Source organism: Triturus cristatus, chromosome 11 (genome assembly GCF_964204655.1).
Source record: "Triturus cristatus chromosome 11, aTriCri1.1, whole genome shotgun sequence".
NCBI classification, from domain to species: Eukaryota; Metazoa; Chordata; class Amphibia; order Caudata; family Salamandridae; genus Triturus; species Triturus cristatus.
In genome coordinates, this window is record NC_140594.1 from 614,174,835 (window position 1) to 614,193,585 (window position 18,751).

Consider the following 18,751-nt stretch of genomic DNA (forward strand, 5'->3'; position numbering starts at 1 on the left):
CCTCCCATCCCGGTCCCCGAAACCTATTTTTTACAGATTGAGGCAGCAGTTAAGAGACTTGTTATGGGATAAAAGGCAGCCCCGGATAGCCATAAACAAGCTTACTATGGTATGGTACGATGGGGGCATCGGGTTGCCGGATATGTGCCTTTACTACCAGGTGTCGCAGTTAGTTGCCATCAACAAATGGGTGTTTGGGTCCCATACTGACCCCAGCTTTCGCACCGATCTGTGGGTGATGGGGAAGGGAGGCTACAACAGAGCACTATACTCGAACCCCAAGAAATTAGGTTTGACGGGCCCCACGGCCCGTACAAAAGAAGTGTGGCACGGGGTCCAACGGCGGATGGGATGGCGAGGGCGCCTGACGAAAGCCACCTCCCTGTGGGAACCCAACATCCTGGGACGACTGAATACTTGTGAAGGGTTCGACAAGTGGGACCTGATCGGTACTTCCACGGTGGGGGATATGTGGATCAAGGGCAAGAGGGCGTCATTTGCAGATCTCCAACTCAAATACCAGCTAGCACTGTCAGAGCACTTCCGGTATCTTCAGATTAGTCATGCCATAGACTGTGCCCTCCCTATGGACGCCCCCCTCCCAGACTCCTCTCCTCTGGAGGACAGGTTGTTACTAGACCCAATGGACCGCAAGGCCGTTTCCCTGATGTACAGGAAATTGATTAATAACTGGACCGATCCAATGCAGAATCTGCGAGATGAGTGGGAGGTGGATCTGGGGACTTTGACAGACGAAGACTGGATCGAAGAGCTGGCCTCCCCCCCCCCCCCCCCGAGAGGTAGCAGTCCCGATGCGACTCAGACTTGTCCAGCTTAAAATTCTCCACCGCGTATACTTTGATGCTAAACTGTTATTTAAATTAGGAAGGAGATCAGATACACTCTGTCTTCGACACTGCAATCAAACAGGTACATTTATACACATCCTATGGGAATGTCCCCACATACAACATTACTGGATGGACGTCACCCGACAAATGGCAAGGGCTTCTGATAAGCCCTTACAGCCATCTCCCCAACTATGCCTTCTTAATATTTGGGAGGCGACAGACCTCACCCAAGCGGAACAATCATGGGCCAACATGGGGTGGAGCATAGCGAAAAGAATCATTGCCCAGAAGTGGGGGGTAGATACTATACCCTATTTGCGAGACTGGGCCCAGGACATGGATCACGCTATGGTAGCGGAGAAAACTGTATATAAAGGTAGGGCTGCCTACGAAAATGGGATCAAAAGTGGGGACGCTGGAATAAATACAGGGGGGACATCTGTATTTCTCCCACGGTGGAACTTAGAAGGGAGAGACAGGCACTATTGGAGGAGGCAGGCGCTGACATGATGACATAGACCTCCGGGCCAGCAAGAAGTATAAATATGGGTAGTGATCCCAGACCCGAACACACAATTGTAACCCTCTTCATACCGGCCAGCCTTTTGTTCTGTATTATCTTTGGTGCTCCCGATAAATTGTAGACTATTTTGTAATACTGAGTGTCATGTCTTCCAGCTAAGAGGCCTATGTAACGTCATTCTTTTTTTTTTTTTTTTTTTTAAAACCTTTATTACAATTTCAGAGAAATACAAGTATGGGCCTACAACCAACAGGCCGGCCGCTAAAAATGCAGTGTAGCCCTAGGCACAGCTGAACAGTCAGATCGATGAAGCAACAAAAAAGGGAGTCACTGGAGAGTTAATCATCGCAGTCGGCCGCAGCCCATAAACAAATGAAAAAAGGTTTCATATTTTTAGGAAACGAAAAACAGCAAACACACAAGGCAGAGGAAATTAATAGCAGTAGCATGTGCCCCTCGTATCGAGGGAGTAATCCAACCCGGGTAAACAGAGGGGGGGGGGGCAAGGCCGAAGAAACCAATCTCGCATGTCGCAGGAGCATACAGGAATGCGCGGGCTAGGGAGACAGAGCGGCATCTATCTCACGCGTCTGAGGCGGGGCGCATATACCTCCACGATAGGAGTTCCAGGGACCCCACACCTTAATCCACTTCCCAGGCTTGCCTCTCGCCACATACACCGTTTTCTCTCTGAACATACACCAGTCCATGTGTTCTTTCCACTCGGAGACCGTGGGTGGCCTCTGGGAGCCCCACAATTGTGCAATGTCACGCTTCGCTACCATATAGCCCAGCGTCACCCATTGCGTCTGCGTCACATTGTAATCAGTCGGCTCCCAGACATTCAGCAAACATCTTCGTGCCTCCGGCAACAAGGCAACATGCGTGACTTCTTCTAACACCGCATGCACTCTGCACCAAAACCGAGTCACCTCCGGACACTCCCACAGGATATGGAGGAAACTCCCCAGGAGTCCACAGCCTCGCTTACACAAACCATCCACCGAATACCCCATACGCATCAGAGCAGGCCCCGTGACGTACACTCTATGGAGTATTTTAAGCTGGACGAACCGCAACCGGGCCGGGATAGCCACCTCTTTCGGGGAGGCCACCGCCGATACCCAATCCTCGTCGTCCAGTTCTAAGCCGTCGGCAATCCATGTCTCCCGCAATGAAGCCAGCAAACCCATCCGATCATTAATAAGCTTCTTGTAAATCAGCGAAATGGTGCTATCCGGCACATAGCCGTCCAATATCCTGTCCTCCAACGGGGAATGCTCCGGAATAGCCGCCACGTCCGAAAACACGGAACACAAGGCATGATGGACCTGAGCATACCGATAGTATTCCCTATCATTCAACTGGTATTCAGTTTTCAGCATGTCGAACGTCTTAAATTTCCCTTTCGTCCAGAGATCCCCTACCGTGCTGATACCAATCGTATCCCACTTATCAAAGCCTTTCGTAGTATACAGATAACCCAAACGCTGGGACGCATACAATGGCGTAGCCCGAGTCAAACGATCCCTCCACCCCATCGCCGCATTTGCTGCATGCCACACCTGTACCGCGACCCGCGTCGGGCCCGTCAACCGCGCATCAAGGGACCCCGAGTATAGCGCCCGATTATAGTCTCCGCCCGGCAATAGCAATTTGTCCATCTCAAAAGCCGGGTTCAAAGCAGGGCCATACATCCCGTGATTGACGGCAGCCAACTGGGAGGCCCAGTAATATCGCTTAATGTCAGGGAGGGTGACCCCCCCATCATACCACGGTAGAGTTAGTTTGGCAAGAGCAATCCGCGGCCGCCCATCCCAAAACAATCGACGCTGGAGACACTCCACCTCCCGAAAATAACGGGCCGGCACTAGGTCCATGGTGTTTTGCAGGGCGTACAAAAAGCGTGGCAGCGACATCATTTTGAACAGTGCTGCCCGGCCAAGTGGCGAGAGCGGCAACCGCCGCCAACCCGCCACATCCGCCCTTAGGCGCTGAAGGGGGGGGAGAAGATTCCGTTCGTAGCGGGCCACCGGGTCCAGTGTTATAAAAATTCCCAAATACGTAAATCCCGACGGCGCAACCTGGATAGGGCACCCCCGCGGAAGGGGGGGGGCCTCCCCGGAAAGAACGTATACACAGGATTTAGCCCAGTTGATGACCAATCCGGAATTGCGACCAAAGGAGTTCAAAACATCCACCAACACAATGAGCGATTTGCGCGGTGATGCAAGATACAAAAGGATATCGTCCGCGTATAGGGAGACCCGATCCTCGTATTCAGGCGTCCATCTAAGGCCACGCATCGAGGGTTCCCACCGCAACCACTCCGCAAGGGGCTCCAGACAAAGCGCAAAAAGAAGAGGCGACAGTGGACATCCCTGTCGGGTGCCCCTACCCAAAACAAAGGGAGCCGACACACGTCCGTTGACCACCACCTGTGCCAGTGGATTGTCATAAAGCAATTTCACCCAACCGATAAAACCCGGGCCAAAACCAAACTTCGCCAATGCTGCCCAGATGTACGGCCATTCCAAGGTATCAAATGCCATGGTAGCGTCCAAGGACACCAAAATGGCCGGCTCACGAATGAATGGAGCGCGAGCAAGGACGCCATGCAATCGCCGCAGGTTCAAAGCGGTATTGCGGTGGGGTATAAAGCCGGATTGATCCTGATGAATCAGGTTGCCCACAACCCGGATCAGACGATTGACCAGTACCTTGGCGAGGATTTTGGGCTCTGCGTTTAACAAGGAGATGGGCCTGTAAGAAGCACACCGATCCCGCGGCTTCCCCTCCTTATGGATAACCACAATAGTAGCAAGACGTTGGTCAGGGGGGAGGGAGCCCGCCGCCTTAGCCTCAAGGAACATGTCTCGGAGATAAGGCGCAAGCACATCGGGGCGCAACTTGTATAATTCGATGGGAAGTCCGTTAGGACCCATGGCCTTACCCGAGGCAATAGAGCGAATGGCCAAGGCAATCTCATCTGGCGACAGGGCCGCATCCATCAATGCTTTATCCTCATCAGATAGGGAAGGCAGAGCGATGTCTCGAAGCAGCAGTCGAGAGTCTTCCTCCGAGCGCTCTGAGACCGGAGAGTATACCCCGTGAAAATACTCCGCGAAGCAATCAACTATATCACCGGGGTCCGTCACACACACACCGTCCACCCTCTCAACCTCTGGTACCACTCGACTCGCTCTCTCCTTCTTATCCAACCAAGCAATCAATTTCCCGGCCTTATCACCCATATCATACAAACGCCCCTGTTGCTCCCTGCTCATACTCCTAGCAGATTCAGTAACCAGCGCCTTATAGTCGGCCTGCTTAAGCTCCAACACATGCAATCTATCATCCGTAACACCTTGCTCCAAATCACTCTCCAACTCAGTGATCTCATCTTCTAGCCGAACAACCTCCTGCGCAGCGCATTTTTTGGTGTAGGAAATGAGAGATAGGGCCTGGCCCCGGAGCACCGTCTTAAAGGCCTCCCAAAGGGAGATGGCGGAAGACACCGACCCCACGTTGTCATTAAAGTAGTGTTCCAGAGACTTAACCAGGTCTGCACGAATCATGGGGTCTCGTAGGTACCAGGGGTTGATCGGCGCCACCCTCCCCTCCGCCCCCAGGGCGATATCTAGGTGTAACAAGAGGGGGGAGTGATCTGATATACCGCGTGACAAATGTCGCACCTCCCCGATCATCCCAGCTTGGGCCGCAGGCACTAGCATATAGTCAAGCCTCGAAAGACTACCATGGGCCCCGGAATGGAAGGTATACTGCGCCTGTCCAGGGTGTTTCAATCGCCAGCAATCTATCAATCCCAGGGTATCCAGAAAGCCCCCCAGCCAGTTCTGGGCCCGAGGGAGGTCCCTAGGGGGGTATCGATCCTCAACTCCGGAAACCACAGCGTTAAAGTCCCCCCCCAGGACCAACACCCCCCCCCCGGAAGCCCAAGCAGCAGGCGTCCCAAATCGGAATAGGTGGCCGTCTGCAGGCCCGGCGGCACATAGACCGCGACCAGCGTAATCAACCTACCCTCCCACCTCCCCACCAACGCAGTGTAGCGCCCTCTGTCGTCGTGGAGCACCTCATCCACCACCAACGGGAGAGAGGTCCTGACTAAAATGCCCACTCCCCTCGAGCCAGAGGTGAAACCAGAATGGGCCAGAAGGCGATACCCTCGTCTGTTCATGGCATGGAAAGAGTTCCCTATGAGGTGCGTTTCCTGCAGGAACACAATGTCAGGCGAAATACGTTTCAAGAACTGCAGGACTACCCCCCGCTTTATCCTGTCCCCCAGCCCATTCACATTCCAGGAAAGAAGTTTCAGCCCCCTACCCCCCATCCCTCCCAACACAAAACATCCCTCTCCCGGGGAGCACAATCATAGTAGCACAACATGAAATATTACCCCGCCTTGTGGAACAAACAAACAACCCCCAACCCCACCCCATCAACCCCAACAAAACTCCCCCCTCCCTGCACCCCTGCGTGAGCCCGAACAGCCCCCCCAACCTGCAGTGTGCCTGTCGCCCCAATATAAAGTTCACTGCAGAAAGGACAAAAAAGAACCCCCAGAAGGAGGAAAGGGCCCCAGCAAGCCCCCCGCAACCTCCAAATACTACGGGGCAAAGTGTCACAGACTGGAGTCCAGTGCAGCCACAGGTGCAAAACGTTACCAATGCAGTCCAGCGCCAAAATCACTGTTCCATTGCTACTCCGTCAGACCCTCTCCGCTCTCCGTCATCCGACCCTCCGGCTCCCGACTCCTGGGCAGGGCATCCAGCCACTCTCCCACCGCCTCCGGCCGGTCGAAGAAGTGTGAGCGACCATCTAGCTCGACCCGCAGCCTAGCCGGGAATAGCATCGCATACTTGAAGTCCATGTCTCTCAAGCGCCGTTTGATGGCCGAGAAACCCATCCGTTGCTTTTGAACCGCTTGCGTAAAGTCTGGGTAAAAGCTAACATTAGAGTTCTCAAATCGTAATGGCCCAGCCACCCTCGACGCCTGCAGGATAGCGTCTCTATCCCGAAAATTAAAAAGTCGGGCAATGATCGGCCGCGGGGGGGCCCCCACCTTAGGCGCACCCCCTGGAACCCTGTGGGCCCGTTCAACAGCAAAGAACTTGCTCAGCCCTTTGGGTGCTAGATGAGTCACCACTAGATCCTCCACAAAGAGATCCACAGCAGACTCCTCCGATCGTTCGGGCACGCCGATAATGCGGACGTTGTTCCGCATGGCCCTGCCCTCAGAGTCCTCGAGGCGACGCTCAGTCAGGTCACTAGTGAGCTGTAACCTCCGCACCGTCGTCTGCAAAGCGGCCACATCAACCGTTAGGCTCGACGACGCTTGGGTCAACGAGTCGACCCGATCATTGGTTTTCGACAGGTCCGCTTTGACCAAGGTGACATCAATCAGCACCGAGTCCAATTTGCTGGCCAGAGTATCCAGTTGTTGGTTCACAGTCACCTTCATCTCCTCAATGGCCCCCATGACATCCAGCAGAGTCAATTCGGGTGATGCGCCCGAGGCCTCCGTGGGCGGCTCAGGCGATTTACGTGATCCACTAGGGGATCCCTTTGGCTGCGCATAGCGGTCCATATTGTTGGCCTGGGAATAGGCTCCCCTCCGGGTAGATTTGGGTTTCAGTTTGTCGCCATCCACTCTTGTCGTCATCGTCAGCGATCAGCAAGGTCAGCACCCTCCAGTACCCGGAGGAAGGCTAGGAGATCCGGGCCGCTAGCTGAAGTAGGCCCGTTTACAGGTCAAGACTAGGCTTTGCACTCCGTACTCGGTGCAGCTCTCCCAATGTCTCCTCATCAGTGTCAGTAGACCAACTCGAAACCGAAAGTGAAAGTGCGGGGTCCGGGGCAGGCCCAGCCTGGCATGCCGCTGTTGTTCACTTCACAGCCGGGCACCTCACCCACCCGAGTCCGGGACCAAGGCCGGAGAAGGCCGCAAACTTCGGATCGCCAAAGAACCGGTTCCCGGAGTCCAATTTCGATTCGGAAAACGAGTGGCACCTTAGCGCAGGATCATAAACAAAAGCCCGTCAAAAAAATCAGGATTATGACAGGATAGACGTGGGAGGTTGCGGAGGCCCTCGGGAGCCACAAGCCTACGCGGCCATCTTGGTTGCGCGCTAGGCTCCTCCACCTGTAACGTCATTCTTGCTGCTGTTTTTGTTTCTAATAAAAATTGTTATAAAAAAAAAAATACAAAAAATACAGTCGGCTTGCCTTATCACCTTCCTTATGCTGTCTAGCAATGTATTTTTTGTAGTCCACCACTCTGAATCAATCTATGAAGGTGCTATATTTTCTTTTGTCTGCCAGTAATTCTCTCATGCTTTGCTGATCATTAACTACCCTATTTTCAAGAAGTCAGATAGCATCCTCTGGTTCTCCGATTTGCCTATTAAGTATCAGTGTCACCTCTCAGGTAGTCTTAATGGTTTAGCGCAATATCACTGGTTTAAAATAATCCCATTCAGAAGTCTGTGCTAAGGCTGTGCCTTCATTCTCAGTAAAATAGTGTTCTATGTGTTCCCAATGGTTGCCCTGTATACAGCGTCCATCAGAGCTTCCTTCAATGGTCTCCGCATTGGATTTACTGCTGGGGCATGGCCCCATTCCATAGACAGTAACAAGGGATTATGGTGTGACTCAGTGCAGCACGGAGATTGTGATGTGCGTTTTTGTTACAAACTCCCTAAAAACATGTCTAGTCTTGTATGTCAATTATGAACTTGGGAGTAGAACAAAAACTCCAGATCCGCCTGCGTATATCTTCAAAGTGAGAATTTAAGTGCACTGACCCTACAATGTATGCTTCTTAGTTGATAAATCCACCTTTGTTTTTTCAGTCTGTTGACGAGTTATAATCTCCCCAATATTCTTGAAACATAATGAAATCTGAAAAGGGTGAGGATTAATGATTCCTAGAACTAAATTTTGTTTGTACTTGAGGCGTAAATACTGCCAATAACCAGGGGCTCCCACTCGGATATAGTGCACTAGCCATCCTTATCAATTTATGCATTTCTAATCTCATTGGGTGCAACTGAGGATATCCAAATTTGTGTTTCTCTGGAATAGGCGGAATACTCAGTGTCCATAAGTTGTTCACGCACTTTTTACTCAGCTCAGCAAATTCTGTCTTGGTGAGGTGTGTTTCTTGCAGACTTGCAAAGTGGATCCACTGCACCCACTTGGCCTCATTCATCAGCTCGTCCAGCGAGCGCCACTCCTTCTTTAATCGAGATACACCAAAGCTTGGTGCCGTAAGCCCCCAGACCCCGGCAATCCTAAGAGCGTTAACAAATTCTGCTGGTGCCATCTTGGGCACACCTTGTCTGCCTGCTGCCTGGCTCAGGCCACATTCATTTGCAGACATCACTGGTGCAGTTGAGACAAAAGTAGTCGGGTATTCAAATAAACCCGTTTTTGACCCATAAATGTCAGGATTTTAGGGGGGACTGGGGCCTCTCTGCCCTAAGAGTGTGAGTAATGCATTCTATTCCATGTTGTGTTGGACTACACTCCTACATAATTTACCTACTTAGAGGGGATTTTGGTCAGTGGGCTTCATTCACTGGTCTTTTAAAATTGTCACTCATATTTTGCTTCTGTCCACAGATGACTCCCTTCATTTTGAGTGACTGTACAAATCCTGAGTACATAGTTCAGTTCTGTATAAAAACAGTTCATTTCTCTTCCGCGAAAAAGCTGGTTTGGTGTGTTTTTTATTATGTTTGTACACTAATGTTAAATACCAGCTATTTATTTTGCCTGCACTCTGGGTGCCCAGTTAGATTGTGATGTATTTTCTGTCGTCTTTTTAAAGTTATGAAGTGTTTACATAAAATTATAGAAGCCTGCAATTTGAGCGCTTGGTTTTGAAGTGATGTATTTTTGTTGCCTCCATAAGTGACAATCATAATAAAACGTGTAAAATCGACGCATGAGTGAATGTTTTGAATTAAAATGTTTTAATGCAGGCATGAGGCATTATTTCTATTTGTGTGGCATAATCTTGTAAATAATTTTTTTTTAACTCATATTCGCACAAGCTTACTAAAGTCAGACTTATTGGCTCTGCCAATGCTTGTTTAAATGCTGTAATCAACTGAAGTTGTTGCTTACCCTTCTGAACAACTGCAAAGAGTTAGCTGGTTTGGCACAGTTGTAATTTTTTTTGCACATACTTCATTTACGTCATAGTCAATATTGTTTTTAAGTAGCCACTTTCTTCGTTATTTTGAAAGTACGGACAAAGAAGCCTTTTCATATATTTAGCCCTTTACTTTCATGCAACGCAAAAATCTCACAGGTTAAAGTATCCAACGCACGTACTGAGGTAGACGAGAGCTGTGCTTTTGCTAATAGGGAGGGTATTATATATTCACAGACCATGTCCATTATTTGGATAACGTATACCTACCTACACCTTCTTCTCACATTCGCTGGTTTTTTAGCAGAGGCACTTAAGGGGAAACTGAAATAGTAACTACACAGCATGCTGCAAATAACCACAGATAAGTCACCCTCACGCCTACACCGCGTACGTCAGAAGAGCTGTGTACACACCAACGTGGAAGACTGTGAAACACCGGCACCAGTACGGCTGGGACACTTCTTCCGGGGCAGCGGGGAGGGGTTTTCTTTGCCATCATAAGGGAAGGTTCATTGGGGGCGGGAGGGCAGTCGTTTAGTGGGCGCGCCATTTTGATAACCAATTGCAGGCCTTAGTGGGAAGTCCTGCCGCTAAGACCCTCCTAGTACTGCCCCTTACACTGTCAACCCGTTTAATAAACACCTTTCGGGTTACCTCTACTGGTTTCGCATATTGGAGTTGATTCCTAGAAGGCGAGCGGATGCGCGAGGATCATTTGTTGGGAGACAGCAGGTGAGGCTCTCTTTCTACAACCTATTGACTTGTTCGGGAGGTTTTCTGTGTAGGTGATTATCTATACCTTTGTGTATATTACAATTCTCCATCATGAACGCACAGAGTTAAGCCTCTCCCTCTCAAACATAGTCCGAAAGGTATTGCCTTGAAAAAAAACTGCCATAGTGACCTGAAAAATGTCACACTTCGCATGAGATACTAAAGAATATTGGACTTTATCCTTGTAACCCGGCAGAGCAGTGGTGCGGCCATCTATTCATTGGTATATTTGTATAACGTACTATTTATTTAGTACGACTTGTGTAAGCTTTAGAATACGCTGAGTGGAATAAGCCTTCCAGGTTTCTGCCGCTAATAATTGTCCCTAACTTACCCTTTCACGCCTTGTACTCGTGTCTTACTTTTGAGTTGTAGGCAAGCCTATGTTATATACACAAACGATTTCCTATTTACAAATGTTTTCGAAAGTTTTAATTTCCTTTATGCTAGAATGCTGTCAATGTTGTTTTAAGATACAGTGCAATTTAAATTGTACAATCTTTATCAGACAACCTTCTTAACAGTTAGGGAATGTCTTGCCAGTAAACATTTTCGTGTATTTTTACCAAACCTTTTAAATACTTTGATTATAAAATGTAGAATGTGCACGCTGAAAAATGTATTTTAGAAGCATGGCAGGACATAATTTAGAAGGATTTGTAATTTTATATCAAATGTAAAAATAATGTGATTAGATGCAAGGTCTTAGAAAGTGCTCCTGTATTGTAATGGATGTTAATTAGGTTTTTCTAGTTTCAATAAACTCAGGTTTTTCAGAGTTTCAATAACCACGGAGTTTGACATTGTGCAGAATCCAGCTCCTATATTAATAGAATGCTTTGGCCATGGTGTGTACATTGTTCAATCAATCAATGACACTTATAAAGCGCGCTACATACCCGTAGGGTCTCAAGGCGCTGGGGGGGGGGGGGTGCCGCTACTGCTCGAATAGCCAGGTCTTCAGCTTCTTCCTGAAGGAGAGGTGGTCTTGGGTCAGGCGCAGGTCGGTCGGGAGGGAGTTCCAGTTCTTGGCGGCCAGGTAGGAGAAGGACCTTCCTCCTGTAGTCGCTCTTCGGATGCGGGGGACGGCGGCGAGGGCGTGGTTGGCTGATCGGAGGTGGCGCGTGGGAGCGTAGAAGTTGACTCGGCTGTTGAGGTAGCTCGGGCCTTGGTCGTGTAGGGCTTTGTGTGCGTGGGTGAGGAGGCGGAAGGTGATTCTCTTGTTGACGGGGAACCAGTGAAGGTCTCTCAGATGTCCGGAGATGTGGCTGGATCGTGGGATGTCGAGGATGAGTCTGGCTGAGGCGTTCTGGATCCGCTGGAGTCTCTTCTGGAGCTTGGCGGTGGTACCGGCGTAGAGGGCGTTACCGTAGTCCAGTCGGCTGGTGACGAGGGCCTGGGTGACGGTCCTCCTGGTCTCGGTGGGGATCCACCAGAAGATTTTCCGAAGTATGCGTAGGATGTTGAAGCACGCCGAGGAGACGTTGTTGACCTGCCTGGTCATGGAGAGGGAGGAGTCCAGGATGAAGCCCAGGTTGCGTGCATGGTCTGTCGGTTTGGGTGCGGTGCCCAGGGCGGGAGGCCACCAGGAGTCGTCCCAGGCGGAGGGTGAAGAGCCCAGGATGAGAACCTCCGTCTTGTCCGAGTTCAGTTTCAGGCGGCTGGTCGTCATCCACTCGGCTACCTCTTTCATCCCTTCGTGCAGGTTGGCTCTGGCGGCGGCGGGGTCGTTGGTCAGGGAGAGGATCAGCTGGGTGTCGTCGGCGTAGGAGATTATGCTGAGGTTGTGTTTGCGTACAATGCGTACGATGGCCGCGAGGGGGCTCATGTAGACGTTGAAGAGGGTGGGGCTCAGAGATGATCCTTGTGGGACGCCGCAGATGACTTCGGAGGCCTCTGACTTGTACGGTGGAAGGCGGACTCTCTGTGTTCTTCCGTCGAGGAAGGAGATGATCCATTCCAGCGCCTTGTCCTTGATTCCGATGTTGCTGAGGCGCCGTACTAGGGTGCGGTGGCAGACCGTGTCGAATGCCGCGGAGAGGTCTAGGAGGATGAGGGCCGCTGTTTCTCCATTGTCCATCAGGGCTCGGATGTCATCGGTGGCGGCGATGAGGGCGGTCTCGGTGCTGTGATTGGCTCGGAAGCCGGACTGTGAGGGGTCGAGGGATCGATTGTTCAAGTCTTGTTTCTTGGTTTGCATTCCATACTTGCAGTTTTGCAATTCTAATGGAAGAACTGCAAGAAAAACATACTGGATGTACTATTCATTTCTGGTATGCAGCAGTTTTGAAATGGCATTAGGTTGTAAAAATATCAGTACGGGCTTGAATATTTTTAGGGATCCTCGCGTACAGCCCAAGCCACAATTAGGAAAGCAAATTCTTTGCAGAAATCTGACAATTTAGATATCTAATTCGGCGTAGCAAGTGTGTCTTAGGCCTTAATGCAAGAAATGAAAATTGTCCCGCTGTATCTCCCTGTTTGTTAGTAAAAGATTACCATAATTTGGATGGAGTAGGTACCTCACATCCCTGGTCCTTGGTGGCATTGCACATGCTACACTACAGATAGCTATGCTCGTGTAGAGCTCGACATGACTTGGTCTGTTGTCAGTCAAACATAAGTTTATTGTAGACTTTCGTCTTTTAAACATATATGCAATAAAACACATCATCCATACATTATAAAACCATTGCGTCTTAAGTCGGGACCAGCTCACAGTTAAAACATAGCATAACTCCTAGCCAACATTACAATAAAATATTCAAATTTTAGCTAACACTTCATTCATGGACAATACAAATCGCCCCAGGGCACAAGTTACATTAAAAAAAACACACGTCTAAAAGTAGATTGACTAGTTGCCCCATTTCCGTAATACCATATTTCTGTAAAATTTGGTTTTAATAAAATCTTCTGCTGAGTTAAAAACAGCGGACAACCCACTACAACCTGATTTAGATCTCCTTTCACATTAAGGCCACATTTACAAATGTTATCATTGTCTAATAATGATCCTTGAGCATCGGAGATTAAGATCTGGTTTACCCAACAGCTAAATTTCAATTAGCATCGTCTTAAACGTGCATTAGGTAAATTATCTTGATAAGGAAATATCTCCTTCTCCGTCCACAAGCTTCACAAGAAGGATACTGATTTCTGAGATATCTTAGATCTTCCTCTCTGGACGCCAGTTTTGCTACTCTTCTAAACTCGGTTTTACTTGCACATATCCGGTCAATCTCATATTGTAAATTCTTACAGAGAAAAAAAATCCTTCTTCTGACTGATCTTGCCCGAGATAATTAACTAGTCACAATTTCTGTTTTACATATCCCTGAGATTTTAGGGAGCTCCTCACTATCAATTCTCCTCCAGAATGTTATTGTCTCTGCAAGTGCTAAGTAAGTCCATGCTGTTAGGTCTGTTTATATCCTGACAGCCTAGACCATAGTCCAGGGTGGAAAGAAAAGTAATCTTTACTGAGCACCTACCCTATTTGGGGTACCAATTGATTTCCCACTTACACAGACAACTTCTACACTGTACTGGAATTGTGGCCGTATCCTTCCCGGTTAAGCTACCAACACCGGTCTTAAGGAGGGGACTCCATACAACTTATCAAATTTCTTAAGCCCACCCAGTAGAAACTGCTTTAGCCTGCAGACATTCAATATGATCTTTCCATGACAAATTATTTGAGAACCACATCCCTGAATATTTGCATTTTTACTAATCTTGATTTTGGCTTTATTTAAAGTCCAAACCAACTTTAGTTTCTTCTTCCCAAAAGGAAGAACTTTAGTCTTCTCCATATTTATTTTTAGTTTTTTCCTCATAAATTAGTCATAGAAGACATTTAACTTCCGTGAGGCCAATTACAGTTTGATCTAGATCTACTAGGTCATCGGCATATAGGAGACAGCTTACATGTGTGCCATTTATTTTAGGCTAAGCTCATTCGATTGACTTAATGTTTTTGGTAGATCCGCCCAAAAAAAGGAAAACAATATGGGTGCCAAAACGCACCTTTGTATGAGACCATTTCATTTATCTATTCTCCTTGAAAGTCACCCCTCAATATCTAATTCCACTTGAGCCCAGTTATTACTATGCAATTCCTGTAATATCAAGAAAGCACCCTGCAGAATTTCATAGTTTCTTAAAACTTCCCATATCAAGAACCGATCAACGGAATCGAAACAGAGCTAAAAGCCACAAAACAGCAATACAATCCTCCACATTGCGCTATTGACGTTTTCTTTTTTTTGTCTTTTTTGGGGGGTATAGCCCATAAACTGAAGCAATGATCTATCGTCTATTGACTCCCTTTATATCCACCTTGCTCCATGAGAATCACTAACCTAGTTTCTGCCCATTCTTTCAGTACCCCAGGAGGATTTTTTAGAAGACTTTTCTATCCACATCTAACAGATTCTTTTTCCTAAAGTTTCCTGGGAGGTAGGATATACCCTTATTATACATAGGTTTAATATATTCTCCCTTACAAATATCAGGAGAATTTTTGGGAATAATTCATAGAGCACGCTGGACCACCAATCAACATGTTTTTTTATAATCACTGCTGGTAAGTTGTCTGGCCCCGCTGCTCTTGTGAGTTATAGAGACTCAGTTGTCTTCTTAATTATTACAATCATAAAAGGGGGGGAGAGATGGAGGCACTGGTTAGGTTCACCCTCCAATGTACATGTAGTTCACAAAAAATCTGTAAATGTCAGATCCAAAAAACCTAACCAAGGGAATGGGGATTCCGCTGAATGCGTGAAAAAACAAGACCCCTGTCCAAAGAAAAGAAAATTATTTTTTTGAGTCCCCTCACTCACCCAGGGTTGCCCCTAGGTGACATGCTTCATCATTGGGGCCATCCCAAACAGCTACTGCTTGGGGCATGCTGCGACTTGCGGAACTACGTAGGAGCACTTTTTTGTGAAGAAATGTGTTGTGCAGTGTTCGTGGAGTGGTGAAAGTGATGTTAAAAATGCCTAGCTAGTGAGCTAATATTTTATTCTCGTCCTAGTTGGTATGGATAAAACGGGGGTTAAATAGTAGGGAAAAGAAATAACTATTATTTGTATATAGACCCTAATATTCGGTCGACATGTTTCGGGGTATCCCCTAAACCTCTTCTTCAGGACCACATGGGGACCAGCCCCATGCGTGCCACTCCTTGTGAAAACCTATAATAAAGTGCGGATGCACACCTAATGTGTGAGCACCCGATTCAAAATACATACGGTTTAGTCTTTGACTCGTAGTATTTATGCTAAGGCAATACTATGCCCCATGGTCTGCCGGAGTGGAGGGGCTTGTAGTCATACCTTCGTCAAAGCACACCTCCGTCTAATAACACCTACTGGCACCCGGGTGGACCGCATCTTCCTAATCATTACTACTGAAAACTGCTCCTTTATTTTCTCATCAATAAAGAAATTTACTGGACCCCGAGTAATTTAAACATCCTTATTAGAAACTTGCTCCTGGTATTCAATCCCTGCTTTCTCCCCCACCGGACATCTCAGCTTCCCTTGAGATTTTCCAAGACCATTTTGTACCAGCTCCTAAACTTTTTGTATGTTATAAGACTATTGTCTCGAGCATGATTTTTCCAGCATTTTTCAATCTCTACCCATTTCTTGCTTGCTACCAATTATTTGAGCGCCTTTCCTAAGTCAATGAGTTGATGATTGCCCCATTCTTTCTTGAGAACCTTGCATATCTTTCTAACTTCCGTACTCTTCTTTCAAGGAGTCTGCATTCATTTTCAAACCAGAGGTTCCTTGTTTGTTTCTCTACCACATTTTGCCATGTGTTTTATTAAATGCTTTTAGCTCAACCTTTAAGCATGCTACCACTTAATTCCTTGTCCTTAGCTGTTACGAATAATAAACTTTTACAGGGAATAAGTGCTTCTTCTTTCAGCGATGCCCAACCTAATGTTGTACTTAGAAGATAATGATCACCCCCTTCCATCTGCAGTACCTCAAGCTTTTTGATATAGCTGAACGCCCCTGCTTGAACAAGTACATAATTTATTGGGCAGTTTGTTGTCCCTTTTCAGCTGCAACAGTTACTCCTGTAAGTGCTTGTTTTCATTACATGAAGGTACTTGCTGTTCTAGTACTTAAATTATAAACACAACACTACATATCCGTCAAAACAGATAAAAACCAAATACATGGAATCTCTGCATTGCAGCAGTTTTCTGCCTGCAATAGAATATCACACCAAAGGCATGCAAAACAGCACACCCAGAGTTCTTCATTTGTAAAAGAATTAAGTGTCAGTCCTAAAGTGTCGCCAGCACTGCCGTATATTGAGATTATTGAATACCAAGGCTGCATATTCTTGAGTCCACTTTGTGCCACTTTCATCCACCACTGTGCACGTCCTTCAACTTTATCTCACTCTTGCAGATTCTTGCCCATCCCTGCTGCTCCCTGTGGCAGTGTTCTCTAGTCCTTCTCTTCCTCCTACTTTCCTCTTTTTTTGCCTTTCTTTCTTTTGTTCTGGATCAAAGTCTGATGATGAAAAGTAAGTTCCGCTACCCAAAAATGAGTGACAGCGGGCTCCACCTGCAACCACTGGTTCAAATTAAGCACTGCACACCTATTCATGCTTCAGGCACAGAAATGTCACTCAAATACACAGATAAAACTTGGGAGACGAGATACAATTTACCACTGTAATACTTCGACATGATACACTTTAGTGAATACAATACCCTTAAAATAGAAATGCTAACTCATGTAATCTTGAAGACCCTCATAATAGAACACGCTTAGCATATTACTCTCTATACCCTTGACCCCCACGAGTTTTATGTCTGGCAACTTCTATGTGGCCCTCCCAAACATAGTTGAATCTAGAGACATTGATGAAGACTGTTTCAACTGAAACGTATAACATGACGATATAATACCGCAAAACATAACACACATAAAATATAACCTCTACCTAAGAACGTCCCTAAAAGTAATAATGGCCAGCAGAAAACACCTTAAATGTTATGACCATTAAATTCGGCTTCTGTGAAGAAACATCTGCAAGCACCTCTAAAATGTATCTTTTGAAATGTTCTACCCCAAACAAGTTACAGCTCTAACATATCATTTTGTGAACATGGAGCGCCCTTAACCAATAACCCCGAAAGTATAATCTCTGGCAGGAGAACAATATGAAAATATAACCTGAAACCAGAGCACTACTTGATTATAACACCCCTAAAATAAAACATCTGATAATAAAACATCCCAAGCGTAATTTGAGAATGTAATTACCATTACAAGCTAAGAATATCAACCTAGGAATAATACTAAATCCTGGTGAATTGGGAATGAGTGCAACTACATTATACATCTGTTAATAGCTTTTAAATTGGTTCTGATGCTGCTTTTTTTATTTTAATAAGCTCTTCTAATTTCCGTTTCTGATTGATCATACAAACCCAAGTAATTGTAAATGTAAGGCAGGTATTAGATCTTGTATATCTGTGTCCATTGATGTGATCTAAAATAATCTTTCGGAAGGGTTTGAAATCTCGTTTCTACATGAGAAGAGTTTGTAGTGTACCTGCTCCGTAGTATGTCAATACTATCTGCTTACGGCAGTTGAGGAATGCAATGCCGGTTATGTGTAAAATGTCACTGAAGTTTATAGTGCCTGAGCTTTCTTAGCAGAGCAGACTGTACGTCCACAATTGTGTTTGTCTTTGAACACGTTGCATTCCAGTGAGAGAGCCTTGGAAGATTGCCATCGTTGTCTATGGAGGCAATGTCACGCACACTCTTGCAGAGGGATTGGAAGTTTAGTCGGGGTGTTATCTAAAGTGTTCTTCCAGCACACTGGGCTGATGTGCATTTGACAGTAACATTCTCTCTATCTTTGCTCTATTTTTATCCCAAGGACTTCTCAAATCACCCTGGCCAAGGATTTTGGTTTTTGCTTTAGCAGCCACACTGCAGTACAACTGAAACAATGCATGATCTGAACAAGTATGGGGATTGTACTCTTAACTAAGGGCACTCATTCCTCGTACGTAGTTGTGGGTGAGCTAGTTTAGCCACCATTCATAGAAGGCGATTTGGGAAAGGAGAGCATTTTAAGGGTTTATTTTTGTTGTGGTGCACTCTACTGCTTCATACACATTTAGGTGACACTTCAGATTCTTGGTATCCAAAGTGTTTCACCGTGCTGTGCATTTAGTTGAACAATGGCAGTGTGGTGGTTGATTGGTGAAGGGCTTGTGATAACGCTGGGTGGTGCTGCAGCTAACCCTGCCCCTCTGAAGGATTAGCCACCAATGTTTTCCAGTTATGTGACGGGCCCGCACGAGAACCACACCTCATGGAGCCAAAGCCATAACCTGGTGAAGGACCTGGCGCCAAATGCAGTTACATAAGA

At 47.1% G+C, this 18,751-nt stretch overlaps 1 protein-coding gene across 3 annotated transcripts in view; it reads left to right on the forward strand.

Annotated features, from left to right (window-relative positions):
* The first annotated feature begins 10,118 nt into the window (after nt 1-10,118).
* SLC39A14 (solute carrier family 39 member 14) overlaps nt 10,119-18,751 on the forward strand; it is a 288,443-nt gene continuing 279,810 nt past the window's right edge. The window contains exon 1 of one of the 3 annotated variants that reach the window (XM_085633968.1): nt 10,119-10,288. The gene's annotated coding sequence lies outside the window, so the exon portion shown is untranslated. The remainder of the gene's footprint in view (nt 10,289-18,751) is intronic. The other 2 variants (XM_085633969.1, XM_085633967.1) reach the window with 2 other exon arrangements.